Raw genomic sequence first — 15,660 nt, forward strand, 5'->3', positions numbered from 1 at the left:
CTGCAGAAGAGGAGAGTGAAGGGGGATTTGATAGCAGCCTTCAACTACCCGAAGGGGGGGTTCCAAAGAGAATGGAGCTCGGCTGTTCTCAGTGGTGGCAGATGACAGAACAAAGAGCAATGATCTCAAGTTGCAGTGGGGGAGGTCTAGGTTGGATATTAGGAAACACTATTTCACTAGGAGGGCAGTGAAGCACTGGAATGGGTTATCTAAGGAGGTGGTGGAATCTCCATCCTTAGAGGTTTTTAAGGCCTGGCTTGACAAAGCCCTGGCAGGGATGATTTAGCTGATGTTGGTCCTGCTTTGGGGTTGGACTAGATGACCTCCTGAGGTCTCTTCCAATCCTAATCTTCTGTGATAAGAGATCTTGCTTTAAATGAGAATATCTGTGCTGGAATGAATAATAGACTTAACTGGCAACTGTAAAAGATGCCCAAACCTTAAATCAGGATTACATTGTAAAGAATATATTTGTTATGTGGGGCTTTTACCTCTCTGTATTAACTCCAATAACTTTGCTAGAAGAGAGGAAGAACTGCGACCTTTCCTTTGATGACTTCTGAAGGGAGATGAATTTTGGCAAGCAACCCCAGGTCTTTGAAAAGCTAGATGGATATTTTATTATTGTAATTGCTGTAGAATTCTGGAGAGCATTTCACACAGTAATAAGCACTCACAACAGGCTAACTGGATTCCATGTGGAATAGAATATGTGAAGTGCTAGATGCACCGGTATGGCGGAGGCTGGAGAATGACCTCTCACTTGCTATGAGGTTATGATGGCCCTTGGGTCGTTGTAAAAGTGTTTGAGTTTATGAACCATGAATGCTGTGCGCTGTGTCCAAAAAATTAAAAATGTTCTTTCCTGCAGCTGATGTGAGAGACATTTACGGTTGTGGAGGTGTTTTGGAGTCAGTTTTTGAATAAGGGGAGAACTGATAAGCGGCAGATTAAAACAAGAGGAGCTAAAATTGAATTATGGGTTTGTAAAATCTGTTGCACTTTGCCAGCAAAGATCATTTATTTTTTGAGACGTGACATTTCATCTCATTTTGTTTTGCAGTGTTTGAAATTGTTTGTGTTTGACATAGCCAGTAGGGTTCCAAGGGACCATTATCAAATTTCCGCTCTAGATAGATGAGTTAAGATGTGTTAATGTGTTTGTGATGTAAATTGAATGCAAAGTAGAGAGGGTAATAATCGTCACTCATTTTCTGTGTATAAGAACATGCAAATGTGGGAAAATAAGAGAAGCAAATTGGTACAAAACAGTGAAACAATATGTGTTGCACACATAAAAGGAACGTGCAGAATAGCCAACTCTAACAAAGGACAATTAGATTCTCATTATTTTCAAGGTTTTTTAATAAGAACATAGTTCTGTCAAATTATTTTGGTTTATGGTGCATGTTTCAGTTCTAATAATATTTGCAACATTAATGCTAATTAATCTCCACGGAAAATGCCATCATCATTAGAATAAGCAAGGCCATTAATCTAAGCCATTGTATAAGTCCACAGCAACTGCTATCAATTATTGTGGCACCAAATGAAAATAATGAATTTATCTTTTATTTATTTCATCTGCCAACAAAATCCCCAGTGCTGGGATTTGCACGACACCATAAGTACTTTGGAGAGCAAAGCATTGTTGTTCTGTTAGATCCCAGCAATGAAATATTGATCCGGCTTAATTTTGATTTAAAATGGTCAAGTTCTCAAAAGGGGTCTACTTAAAATTCAGAATTAACTTCAGTGCTCTCCCATAACTGAGATGCCCAGTGCTCATAAATCTGGCCCTGCCTTCCCTGCTGAAATCCTGTGTGGTTTGTTTGAGAGGAGGCCCCCAAGGCGTGTGGCCAAACATCCCCTGCTCTATCCTGCGGCGCACCATGGAAGTAGTACAATGATGCCACAGGGGCAGAGCTCTCCTCCTACGTGACGCTGTGAGTAACTGAGCTGTGTAAGGTTTGTATAATGCTCAATAACTCCATTATAATCACGGCTGTTTTTAAAAAGCTATCCCATTCAATGTATTGGTGCAAATTCTACCTTCATATTAGGGCCTGCGCCTGCTCCTTCTGAAAGCCCCATACCAGTTTCACACTGGGAGAGCTCAGTGGCGTTATTCCCAATTTATATCACTGTAAATGGGAAACCAAGATTGGACCCAAGGGGAATTAAGGTAAGAACATAAGAACGGCCATACTGGGTCAGACCAAAGATCCATCTAGCCCAGTATCCTGTCTTCTGACAATGAGCAATGCCAGGTGCCCCAGAGGGAATGAACAGAACAGGGAATCATCAAGCGATCCATCCCCTGTCGCCCATTTCCAGTTTCTGGCAAACAGAGGCTAGGGACACCATTCCTGCCCATCCTGGCTAATAGCTATTGATAGACCTGTCCTCCATGAATTTATCTAGTTCTTTTTTGAACCCTGACATGGTCTTGGCCTTCACAGCATCCTCTGGCAAAGAGTTCCACAGGTTCACTGTGTGTTGTGTGGAGACATAGGTGCCAACTTTCTCCGGCGTCAGTGGGTGCCTGCACCCCGCCCCTTTCCTCACCCCTGGCCCCGCCCCGACTCCACTCCATCCCTGCTCCTGGCCCCACCCCCATTCCAACCCCATCCCCAAAGTCTCCGCCCCCTCCCTGCCCCTATTGGATCCCTTCTCCAAATCCCCGCCCCGGCCCCGCCTCTTCCCCCAGCGCACCACATTCCCCCTTTTACCCCCACCCTCCCTGCCCTGTGAATCAGCTGTTTTGTGGCGCAAGTGCTGGGAGGGAGGTGGGAGAAGCAGGACGCAGCGGAGCACTCGTGGCAAAGGCGGAGGTGAGCTGGGGCACGGTGGGGCCACGGGGAGCTGCCAGTGGGTGCTGAGCACCCATAAATTTTTTTCCGTGGGTGCTCCAGCCTTTTTGTTGCAATGATTAACATACCGGGGCCAAATCATCAAGTGGTGTAAATTGTCAAAGCTCCACTGAAGACAATGGCAAGGTGTATATTTGAAGTGAAAAGAACTAGGACAGCGCAGGAGTTGCCTCTCGGGCTTACATCAGTTGGAAGATATAAACGAGAAGGGAGGTGCTGGACCATTGCATTGCTGTATGTAGCTGAGTGACCTGATTTTGTGTGCTCTTCTTTCGCTGTGCACGGCGGTCTCACAAGAGGCACCTTGGATGAAATTCACTCCTGGGCAGAGGGCTTGCACTAGTTCTACGCACCACTGAAGTCCCACTTACACCCTCAAACCCTTTCAATGACGCCTGGGGCCCGTGTTGTCTCCTCTGCACAGGGATGAATCTCAACTCTGGTGTCTAAAATATACAAAATCATGCTCATATGTGGGAAGCAGAATCCTTATCCTCAGGCTCTTCATTTTTCCAATTGCTCCAGGATGGGGAGTTCACAAATTTAGGTGGCTATTGTCACCCATCTTCTCTTTGCGCTGATGAGGGGAAGGAGAAGGTTGTTTTCAGTGGTGCAAGATGGCAGCCACTCCTGAAATTTCAGTGATGCTGGTGTTCAGTCAGTTTATACAAAAATAAAGAGTTGGCTCATAGCTCTTCCGCTTTTGAAAGGCTTATTTCCCCACTGCCCAACTCAGGGTTTTTAATTCCCTGCCCTGGGCATTGTTCTACTTTTATGTGGAGGTTTCAGTGTTTTGCCAAGAAAGAAGCTCCCCTTACTGAGTTCCCTCAAGAAACATCTCTCCTCACTAGGTGCCATCCCTCCCATTTTATTCAGGTTTTAATTAGGCTTCAGGATGGGCACACAGTGCAAACTCTCCTTTCATCTGGGAGCTCCAGTGCTGTGAAATATTACAGGAAGGAGATCAGTCACTGGCTCTGCAGAAGCAGAGAATTGCTTTGAAATATTCTTTTTCAAAGATGCTGAGCGACAGTCAGAAGTGATGAGACGGGCAAAAGATTCCCAAGAAAAAGGGTAAACACAATTATTAATTCATTTGCATGACACATTTCACTGTGGCTCTAATAACTTCTTATTAGGTCTATTTTTGAAAATGTCTGATCAGGTTTCCTTTTAATTGTCTTTTCTGGAAATAAATGCAAAGCTGGGTTGGATCCGTTCCTACAGGGTTTGAATTTAGACCTTGCCGTTCCCACTTGCTTCCAAACACTGGGATTAATTCAACCTGGGTATGAACAGGTGAAATGCCACCAGACCCCACTCCGCAGCTCACAGACGTTGACAGGACCCACAGGTCATCAGGTCTGAACTTGCCCATCATTTTTTAACAATTATTTTCTAAAAACCTGTTAGCTCGGCACCGTATCTCGCAATGCCCTCCAGTGCTTTTTCATATAAGCTTTCATATAACCCTCCAGGGGTTCTTTGTATTCAGTAAAGAGGCTCTTTCTGTCTCTAATTGTCATGAATGTGAACTGCCTCCACCCGAATTCTGGAAATTCATTTGAAAGATTTCTGACCCTCCCCTTTGTCCATCTGAAAAATCCATTGGATTAATATGGATAACACTGTGCCCAGAAACCCATGTGAGACAGATACACTGACAAGGGAAACATTTTGCACTTAATTAAAACCCTGTAGGATTTAATGTTTGATATCAAAAGCATCATTACAATAAACAAACCTGATCAGTATATACGTCAATGACAGTTAACTTCCTTTTAAAAACCTATGGACCAGATCCTCTTTTGGGGTATCTCCATTAACTGAATTGGAGCTATCTTCATTTACACCAGCTGAAAAGCTAGCCCATACAACTCATTTGACAGAGATGGTCTAATCCCATTATGACAAGGACCTTGCCTTTCTTTGCTAAATAGCAGCCCTGAGGAGGCTGCACAGAAGACAGCCAATCAAAGAGGGGCTGCAAGGAGCAGCCAATCAGGGCAGAGCAAGCCCATATATAAAGAGAGCTGCAGGGTAAAGGGGGCAGTTCCCTCTTGGCAGCCCAAGGAGAAAGGGCTGAGTCCCTGAAGGGCTGAGGGAACCGCCAGCACCCTGGACAGAGCAGTGCTGGGCCAGGTCAGGGGAGCAAGAGGGAGCTCCAGTCTGACTGGCTGGAAGACTGAAGCCTGGATATGGGGAAGTGGCCCAGGGAAACGGATGGCCAGGGTTGAAGGAGATGCAGCATGTGGCTGCCTCATAGAGGGTCTCTGGGTTGGGACCTGGAGTAGTGGGTGGGCCTGGGTCCCCTTCCCCCCCACCCACACTTGCCACTGAGGCAAGTGGCTAGAACCTTGGGCTGCAGTTGGCTACAGAGGCGAGTGGCTGGCCAGAGGACTGCTGCTCCCCCGGAAGGGGGGAGAATGGAATGGGTCATGGCTGGAGGGCTGTGTCCTGAAGAGGATACCGCCATCCTTGAGGAAACGTGGGTCCGGAGCAGAAGTGACAGTGTTGAGACACCACCGGAGGAGGGCGCCCGTGAAAAGACTGAGCTAATTCCCAGGATGACCAGCAGGTGGCGCCATGGTGGTGAGTCCCACCCCTTACAGCACCATTGCTGTCAATGGAGATTCATCTACTTACGCCAGTTGAGGATCTGGTCCAAAGTTGGTATTTGGAGCCTTAACTGTAACTTTCCTGGGATTCTAGTGTATAAGGTTATTTAAATTACAAATTTGAATAATTTCAAAAGCTACATTCCCAATTTACCTTAACAAACTATTTATTCCATCCCATCCAGCTCATTTAGCCATTTAAGCTGCATGACTCAATTACAAATATACCATTTCTGAGCTCACGTAATACTGTGAATTCCTTAATTTGAGTCAAGTGTTTTGCATGCATGGAAATGCAATCACTTAAAAAGCCTAATATCTGATTTATTTGTGGTCCCGTCCCCCCTCCAAATTATAGACTTTGAACAAATGCATGAGTTCCGCAGCTCAGACTTGTCCTCCACAATTTAAACTATTATCTAGTTTAGACATCACAAAAAGGCATCTCCCTAATGCTCTTGATGGGTGCTTTTTCATATAAGCTTTTTTATCTTGAAATATAGTGTCAAACTAGCTAAAGAATAAAGCGTTTGCAATGTGTATCCTACATTATGAATCCTGCTTTAGACAGGTAAGTGCTATATATACTCTATCTAATAAATAAATAAATACAGGGCTTTGAATGTTTCTCCTCAAGACCTTTATTCTTCAAGCTTAGGTTGCATAGTGGAAGGAATGCATCATCGGGACCTCGTCTAGCAGTGCCATGAATTCCTCTTGCTGAGTTCTCAGTATGCTGATCTTGTCTTGAGTTTCTCAGACACAGAGCTAAATTCTACCTTCCATTACACCACTGCAGCTTGGTTGATTGGACGAGGGTTGCAGCATACCTGGAGAAACTGGTCTGAAGTAAATAGGATGAAATTCAATAAGGACAAATGCAAAGTACTCCACTTAGGAAGGAACAATCAGTTGCACACACGCAAAATGGGAAATGACTGCCTAGGTAGGAGTACTGCGGAAAGGGATCTGGGGGTCATAGTGAATCACAAGCTAAATATGAGTCAACAGTGTAACACTGTTGCAAAAAAAGCAAACATCATTCTGGGATGTATTTAACAGGAGTATTGTAAACAAGACACAAGAAATACAGAAACTGAATATTTTTGGTAAAAAAATGACGCATCAAAGATCGGGGGTTGGCTTATAAATGGGTCTACACCAAAATTTAATGATTTTAAACTGTATGGAATCATTGAATTGAATATCGAATACATTGTCATTTTGTTTACCTGAAGCGTCTGCAGGCATGGAGCCCCTCAGCTCTCTGTGGCCGTGGTTCACTGTTCCCAGCCAATGGGAGCTGCGGGAAGTGGCGCGCCACTTCCTGCAGCTCCCATTGGCTGGGAACAGCAAACCACGGCCACAGGGAGCTGAGGGGCTCCGTGCCTGCAGACGTTCCAAGTAAACAAAACATCCCAACCCGCCAGCAGCTTACCCTGGCGGGCTGGGAGCCCAAGTTTTCCAACCCCTGAAATATAGGGTTGGCTTATGAAAGGGTCATACAGTTTTTGCTGTTTTTACCTATCCCTTTTCGAGGGTTGGCTTATAAATGAACAGGCTAATGAACGAGTGTATACGGTAATTCTTCCACTCTACTCCATGCGGATTGGGCCTGAACTGGAGTATTGTGTCCAGTTCTGGGTGTCATATTTCAGGAAAGATGTGGAAAAATTGGAGAAAGTCCAGAGAAGAACAAGAAAAATGATTAAAGGTCTAGAAAACATGACCTGTGAGGGAAGATTGAAAAAACTGAGTTTGTTTAGTCTGAAGAAGAGAAGGCTGAGAGGGGAAATGATAACAGTTTTCAAGTACATAAAAGGTTGTTACAAGGAGGAGGGAGAAAAATTGTTGTTCTTAACCTCTGAGGCTAGGACAAGAAGCAATGGGCTTAAATTACAGCAAGGGCGGTTTAGGTTGGACATTAGAAAAAACTTCCTCACTGTCAGGGTGGCTAAGCACTGGAATAAATTGCCTAGGGAGGTTGTGGAATCTCCATTATTGGGGATTTTTAAGAGCAGGTTGGACAAACCCCTGTCAGGGATGGTCTAGAGAATACTTAGTCCTGCCTTGAGTGCAGGGGACTGGACTAGATGACCTCTCGAGGTCCCTTCCAGTTCTATGATTCTATAATGGAGGGCAGAATTTTGGAAGCTGGGTAATTTGGGAAGTGCCATGTGAATGTTAGTTGTCCCAGCTTTGAGGGATTTGTAACAGAGCCTTGTTCTGCTCAGTTTTTAAGACACAGTTTTAGCAATATGGGTAGAAATGAACAATTGCCTGATCTCTGCCTGTCTTTGGTTAAAACTAAGTGATTTAAATCTACCTAGCTGCCAAGTAGAACTTTATAAAGTGATGCTTGCACGAACCCCCTCTCTGGTTAACACAATTTGGCTGTGAAGATTATGTTCCTCCCTCATCAATTGGACCATATCACCACCTTTCTTTGAATTCCTCCAATGGTTCTCTGGCTCCCACCATATTGAGTTGAAGGCTCTTCCCTATTTACTCTTTTGACTAAAAGGTGTAGCCAATTGTTTGATGTCACTCATGGTTCATTCTTTAAAATGTTGAAGGGACCCAGTAACTGAACTTAGCCAAATGTATTGTCTAAAGACAAAGTAGTACAATATGAAAAGGAGACCTACATACCCAAGCAAGTCTTCTCTCACAGATGGTTTGTTTGCCTAACACAGAAAGCATGTTTCAAAGATAGACATTTCAGCTAGTAGTATTTATAGGGTGGGTTTACAAACTACATCACTAAAATCCAACTCACTAGTTCGTAACAGTTTCTTCACTTGTTGTTTTGCTCCGTATTTTTCTTCTCTGTTTTTGATACTACAGTCCAAACCAGTTGCCCGTAAAGATACCTATACTAGGACAGAGAGCAAACGTATCTTGATTTTGACATATTTTGTATTTGCTAGTGCCAAAGCTGACTTCAGCTTTGCGAAGTGTTATGGGATACTAAGTATGAGTGAACAAGAGTAAGCATAATCCCCTTTAATTGTAAAGCTTTCTGCTAACATAATATATAATGTGTAACACTTTAACGTGGCGTGCAACGCGTATAACATATACGCACTGGTTAACACACTCCTCATTCCCACTCCCTGCTCTGCCCATGGTACTGGCCTCATTAACCTATTTCTCTGCTTGTGACTGGTTACATGGAAACAGAAATTAGAATCTTTTGTTCATTTTGTTGCAACTTCATTTGGAACTTTCACTTCAAAGCCGGAAATCCCAAAGGCAGCCTGCCTTGGCAGTGGTGAAAGGGGGAAGCTATAAGCACCCCAAGCTGTCATCAGGCTCAAATCCAGAGCATCCTTGCATGTTCTGGACTTAACCTCAGTCCAACAGGGCCTTGGGTTATCCTAGCACAATGAGCCCTCAATCCTCAGTGATGTATTTCAGATCTGAGTTTTTGCTTGGACTCATCTGTTATCAATAAAGCCTTTTTCCTCCCCATTCTAATTTAAAAAACAAAGATCCTGTGTGTATAGTAGGCATTATACACACAGGATTTCTATCTATCTAACTAAGGGTGAGATTTTCAAAAATGTTGGCTTAATTCCACTCCCATAGACGTCAAAGACGAATGCTTTTGAAAGATCCCACCCGTAGTGTTTTGGTCCATTACTACAGAATGTTGCAATATATTTTAATAAAGGTGGATTGAAGAATTAGTGCAGACTTCAACCCATTTATATTGCTTACAACTATTCCCAAATAGTACCAAAAGAATACATTGTAAGATCTGCTGCTTCACATAAATCCTTATAGTAGCTACTGCTACCTCAGCGCGCTGAATGATGCGTGATCTTGGGTCCCACTGCTACTTCTCGACACTATTCAATTTTATTTTCTCAGAAAAAACAATACCAAGGACAATGCAGGAAACAATTAAACCTCCCCTCTGAAGCTCACGCTGCACACACTGTCACAGGTCACCTGCTTCTCTGTGGTGTTTACCATTTAATAAATGTTAGTCCTCGTGTTTTTTCCCCTCAAGTTTTTAAAATTACCTTTTTGGTCCCCCTCAGGTAACATTCCCCATTATAGGTCACTCAGACCCTCTAGGAAGACAACCATTTATAGCTGATACCACTTTGGAATTTTCTGCATTATTCATTGACTTCAACTTGAGAATAATTGTTCTGGACATTTTACAAAATATTTCCAATGTCACCATAAGCTTTTTCCATTTACCAGAAGGTTAAAAATAAGGAAGACGTAAGCACAGATTCATATTTATTTATTTCTATGACCAGAAGGGACCATCATGATCATTTAGTCTGACATCGTGCCTAACACAGGCCAGAGAACTTCATGCAGTAATTTCAGCATCAAGCCCATAAGTTCTGGTTAAGCGACAGTGTGCCTTAGAAAGATATCCCATCTTGATTTAAAGATTGCAAGTAACAGAGAATCCATCCTGTCCCTACATAGATTGTTCCAATGGTTAGTTACCCTCACTGTTAAAAATGTGTGCCTTGTTTCTAATCTGAATCTGCCTAGTTTTAGCATTGAATCATTGGATGTCACTTTATATTTTTCTGCTAGATTAAAGAGCTATCTACTACTGTAAATTTCTACCCCATGTAGCTACTTGTAGACTGGGATCAAGTCACTGCTTAACCTTGGATGAACTAAATAGACTGAGCTTTTTTTAGTCTCTCGTTATAAGGCATGAAAGCAGCAAAGAATCCTGTGGCACCTTATAGACTAACAGACGTTTTGCAGCATGAGCTTTCGTGGGTGAATACCCACTTCTTCAGATGCAAGTAGTGGAAATTTCATTATAAGGCATGTTTTCTATCCTTTCCAATTTGTCAACATCTTTTTTTGAAGTCTGGACCTAGTATTCCAGCAATCATTTCACTAATACCATATCCAGAGGTAATACCACCTCCCAACTCCTACTTCATATTTCCCTGTTTATACCCAAGAATCATGTTTGCCCTTGTGTCAGAGAGGTAGCCGTGTTAGTGAGGATCTGTAAAAAGTGACAAAGACTCCTGTGGCACCTTGTAGACTAACAGACGTATTGGAGCATAAGCTTTCATGGATGAATACCCACTTCATCGGATGCATGCATCTGACATGAAAGCTTAGTCTATAAGGTGCCACAGGACTCTTTGTTGCATGTTTGTCCTTGTAGCTCCCAGTGTAATTCTGTAGCTCACGGTCAATGGGTTATCTGCCACGATCCCCAAGTCTTTCTCTGAGTCACTGTTTTAAAGATTCATTCAGCCATCTTAAAAGTATGACTGACATTCATTGTTCCTAGAGGTCTGACCTTGCATTTGGCTGTGTTAAAATGCCCGTTCAAATAATTCAGCTCAGTCTATTGTTATTGACCACCCTATCAATTTTTGTGGCATTTACAAATTTTATAAGCAATTATTTTACCTTTTTATTCCAATCAGTGATAAAGATGTTCCTGGTGCATTTAAAGAACTTTTCCTTAACACTACTGGTCATATAATTGTTTTCATTAATACCTTAGCTTTCCGCATCGATTATCTGCATTTAGTAACTGCTGACTTGCACTCATTCCTATATGCTTCCTCATCTTTCCATTTAGTGTATATTGTTTGTTTATTGCTGCTTGCGTCTTCCCTCTCAGCCAGGAGGGTATTTTAATCAAAAACGCCTTCTTTCGTGCCTGTGGAATTGTGTATGTGATACCAGATAACTGGGAATCGATTAAGTATATTTTATCAGTCACATTTTTATGTTTGTTTAAATATTTTCTCTGGCTTAATTTTCCTCAGTTGTTTTTGGCTTTTAAAAGCCTCAAGTATATATGTTACTGGTTGGAACTATATTCTATTTTCATATAGTAAGAGAAAATAGAATATGATCACTTACACGGAGGTAACCATCAGATTTAGTTCAGTGATCGATTCATCTTCATCCATCAGAATGAGATCAAATATAGAGCTACCGTGAGCTGGTCGTAATGCTTTTTGGGTTTAGAAAGTCATCATTTATCATTTTTAAGCAGATGATGGCTATTCACCATTCTCCAGGCATAACCTCTTAGGCATTAGTGGTGGGGGGTCTCTCTATCTAAAGTATTTGTCTGGCCCCCATCACACCTCACAATCTCTAATGAATTTATCCTCACGACACACCTGTGAGGGAGGTCAGGGCTATTATCCCCATTGTACAGAAGAGGAACAGAGAGGCTAAGTGACTTGCCCTAGGTGTCACACAAGGAAGTCTGTTGTGAAGAAGGGGAATTGAACAGGCTACAGCCCTAACCATTAGAACATTCTGCTCAGGTTGCTTAGGCATTTATATTGTGGACTGTGCTATGTTGTACAAGTTACCAGTGTTGATGTGAAGCCATTATCAAACAGCTAATAGTAATCCCTCTGTACAGTGTGTATCCCAGTTTGCCAAATGCTTCTCTCTCACATATCTGAGCATTTAAAAACATAATACATTGTTACTCCTACTCAATGTTCTGGAAATATGTCCATGGATTTATCAGGGGAAAATACAGAACATGGCAACTTCTCCCTTGTTGCCTTCTTTCCTCCTTGAATATCAAATGGTACATCCCGATCTTTCACTGTTCATGTGGAAGGACTTCTGTTATTTTGAGGGGCTCATGCATTGAAGGCTCTGCTCTCCACCCTGTTCCTCACTTAACAGTCAGACTAAAACACTTTGCTCCTCTTAGTGTCACTTAGAGGAGGCAGCCTTAAATCAACTTTCCCTGGGGTCTTTCCAATCACTCGAGCAGGCTTTGGATCCATCCTACTCCTCCTGAGCACAATCAACCTTCAGCTAAGGTCCTTTCCAGCAGTCCTCTTTCTGGCCTAAGGTAGAAGAGACCTGCCTATTAGTATGAAGCCCACTGGATGTGGGAGTTGTATTGTCTATTTGTCTCCTCGGGAAAGATGCCCCTAACTGCGATCTCCTTTCCAAGCAGATTTATTCACAGCCTTAGCAGGACTTTGAAGCTAATGTGATTCAAGCTTTTGAGCTTGAAGTTAGGCCCTTAGGTTTTTACTGGACATCAGGCTCTCTGATGCCCTTGATTGAGAATACACCTCTACCTCAATCTAACACTGTCCTTGGGAGCAAAAAAATCTTACCGTGTTATATTGAACTTGATTTGATCCACCGGAGCACGCAGCCCCGCCCCCTCAGAGCACTGCTTTACCGTGTTATATCCAAATTCATGTTATATCGGGTGGCGTTATATCGGGGTAGAGGTGTTTTAATATTCACAGGAACATTATCAAAATTTTATCTGATATTTTAAAAATTTACAACTCCTCTTTTTGGGGCACAGAAATTATTTTCTCTAGAATATTCTTCCTGTCATACTCCATTTTCCACTGAACACCTGTTCCAGTTGGGGTTCTTCTTTTTGATGAGGACAATTGAACTGAGAACGAAATCCTTGGGTTTGAAACAGTTATCACTCTTGAATATTAGGGAGTCTGTAGCATATCGCAATAGGGTAGTATCCCTTTAACCAGTTTAAATGGTTTGTGAGCCCTCTGGTGGTTCTCCCCAGAATCTATGATTTTGAAAGTGCCAGAAACCAATCAGTGCAGCAGTGGGTATGTAGCTCGGCCTGGTATGTTTGGATATATTTAGTAAATGTGGTTATTTGGAATACAACTCTCCCCATGTGGTTTTTTTCATATTGTGTAAAGAGAAATAACCATAACAGTCTGATTTTAAAATATTATCATTAATTGCTAGCAGTAGTGACCGAGACAGTCGTGTGAATGTTTAGATGCATTATTCAGAGTGGCCACTAGGGGACATAGAGGCAGGAGGTAAGAGTCTGTGTAAACATGAAATAAAGTCAGTCTTGCATTCAGTCCGACCTGTGCGTGAAGTGAGGTGGTGTGGCCCTTTATGGAAGCAAACTGATCTTACTGTGGGCCTAGCCTTTGCTTCATTGTCTCTTACTTTCCTACCCTGGTTATGGTGAGTCCAGGCTGAAACAGCAGTGGAAAAGAAAAAGTGTGTGTGAGAGAGATCTATAGAACAGCAGAGATGGCTATATATGACCTAGAACTTTTTTTTTCCAAATACCACCCCCAGCAGCATTCAGTTCTCTGCACCCTGAGGGTTGGATACTCTGGATAAGCAGATGCCAAAGGTTCCATCAGGTGTCTGGTTTAGTTCTGCAATCAGAGAAGAAGCCAGTTAATACCCATCTCTCTAGAATAGGACCTATAGCAGTGGATGCTGTCCTTTCCTGAAGCCTCACAACTGCTCAGGTGAAATAGTTCAATACTGGGTAAGTATTTCATGCCATGCCATGTGATTTTTTTTTTTTGAGCTGACACAATTTGACTTATGCAAGCAGGAAAAGCGTGAGTCAGTGAATGATTTCATAACACTCTGTACAACCTAATCAAACACTGTGACCATGGAGAAATGAGCAAAGAACTTATCAGAAACAGGCTTGTTGTTGTAGGACTGAAAGACTGCAGTGACAGTATCAGACTCCAGAATGATCCTAACCTCACACTAAAGATCGCTAAAAACATAGTCCTCCAAAGTCAGTACATAGTCAAGCGACTGACACTCCTCAGGACTAACTTTGAGGAGGAACCTGCAAGAGAAGCCATAGACAATATCCCAGGATGTCCAGAGACACTACCCACCCAGCCCAAGGACAAGCACAAAGGAAATCCAGAGAGGGCTATATTAACATGGTGCAAAGAAAAGGAATACAACAAGAGCATGAAAGAATGCCCAAGGTGTAGCAAGCTACCTCACAGTAAGTGACTTTGTCCATCATGGGACACCAAATACAGGAAATGTCTCAAACAAGGACATTATGCAGCAGTCTGCAAGTCGAAGAGCATGGCAGCAGCTGTCTTTGGAAAAAGACTGCACACTTTGGAGCCATAGGAGATGACCAAAAAGCACCACCATGGATCGCCACAATCACCTTGTGAGAGTATGAAATAGACTTCAAAATTGACACCGGTGCAGATATAACAGTGATTCCAGAATTACTTTCTAGGAGGATGAAATCACTAACATTTTGAGAACCAAAGATATTAAAAAGCCTAGGAAACTCCCGAATAAATGTGAAAGAAAAAACTTTGGTCACTCTAAAACTAAGAGAGAAAATTACATCCCAAGAGGTCTAGGCTATGGATAGTCTATGCGCTGCTCTACTTGATCACCCAGCAATCACAGCCCTAGGCCTGGCCATAAGGAGAAAACCAGTCACCATGCACCTAGAACCTGAGATCAGGAAGGGGTTCACGCAATTATTTCAAAGACTGGGGAAGCTAGAGGGAGAATACCACACAACTTTTACCAAAAGCAAATGGATTCAGCCCTGCAGAACTACTGTTCAAAAGGAAGTTGAGGTCCACTATCCCAACCATTCCTTCCCAACTAGACTGTTGTTGGCCTGATTTCTCAAGAATATAGAAGACAGAAGCTCAATATAAAATCCATCAGAGAAGGGACTTTGACAGGCACCATTCAGTCAAATCCTTGAGAGTATTGAATCCAGGAGATCACATCTGAGTAAAAAATTCTCAAGAAAATGGGATAGTCAGGGAAGTGCCAAAACTGCTTGATTCTTATTTACGAGGGTGCCCTCAGGAATCCTCTATCACAGGGGTAGGCAACCTATGGCACACGTGCCAAAGGCGGCACACAAGCTGATTTTCAGTAGCACTCACACTGCCCAGGTCCTAGCCACCGGTCCGGGGGGCTCTGCATTTTAATTTAATTTTAAATGCAGCTTCTTAAACATTTTAAAAACCTTATTTACTTTACATACAACAATAGTTTAGTTATATACTATGGACTTATAGAAAGAGACCTTCTAAAAACGTTAAAATGTATGACTGGCACGTGAAACCTTAAATTAGAGTGAATAAATGAAGACTCAGCACATCACTTCTGAAAGGTTGCCGACCCCTGCTCTATCAGAATGGATGTGTCTTGGTTCATCAGTCTACCCCGTCCTTGACAGGGTTGGTTGGTTGTGTTTTATGCTGATATTTCATTCCTATTATATTCTTCAATGAAAAGTGTGGATAAACGTTTCTCACCCTTCTGGGATGTGGTATATACCCCACGCTGGCACTAAAAGAGTTAACTGAAGCTAGAATGCTCCATTAAGGGACCTGGTTGCACCAGGGAGGTGGGCC

This window comes from Mauremys reevesii, linkage group 9 (genome assembly GCF_016161935.1).
Source record: "Mauremys reevesii isolate NIE-2019 linkage group 9, ASM1616193v1, whole genome shotgun sequence".
Lineage (NCBI taxonomy): Eukaryota > Metazoa > Chordata > Testudines > Geoemydidae > Mauremys > Mauremys reevesii.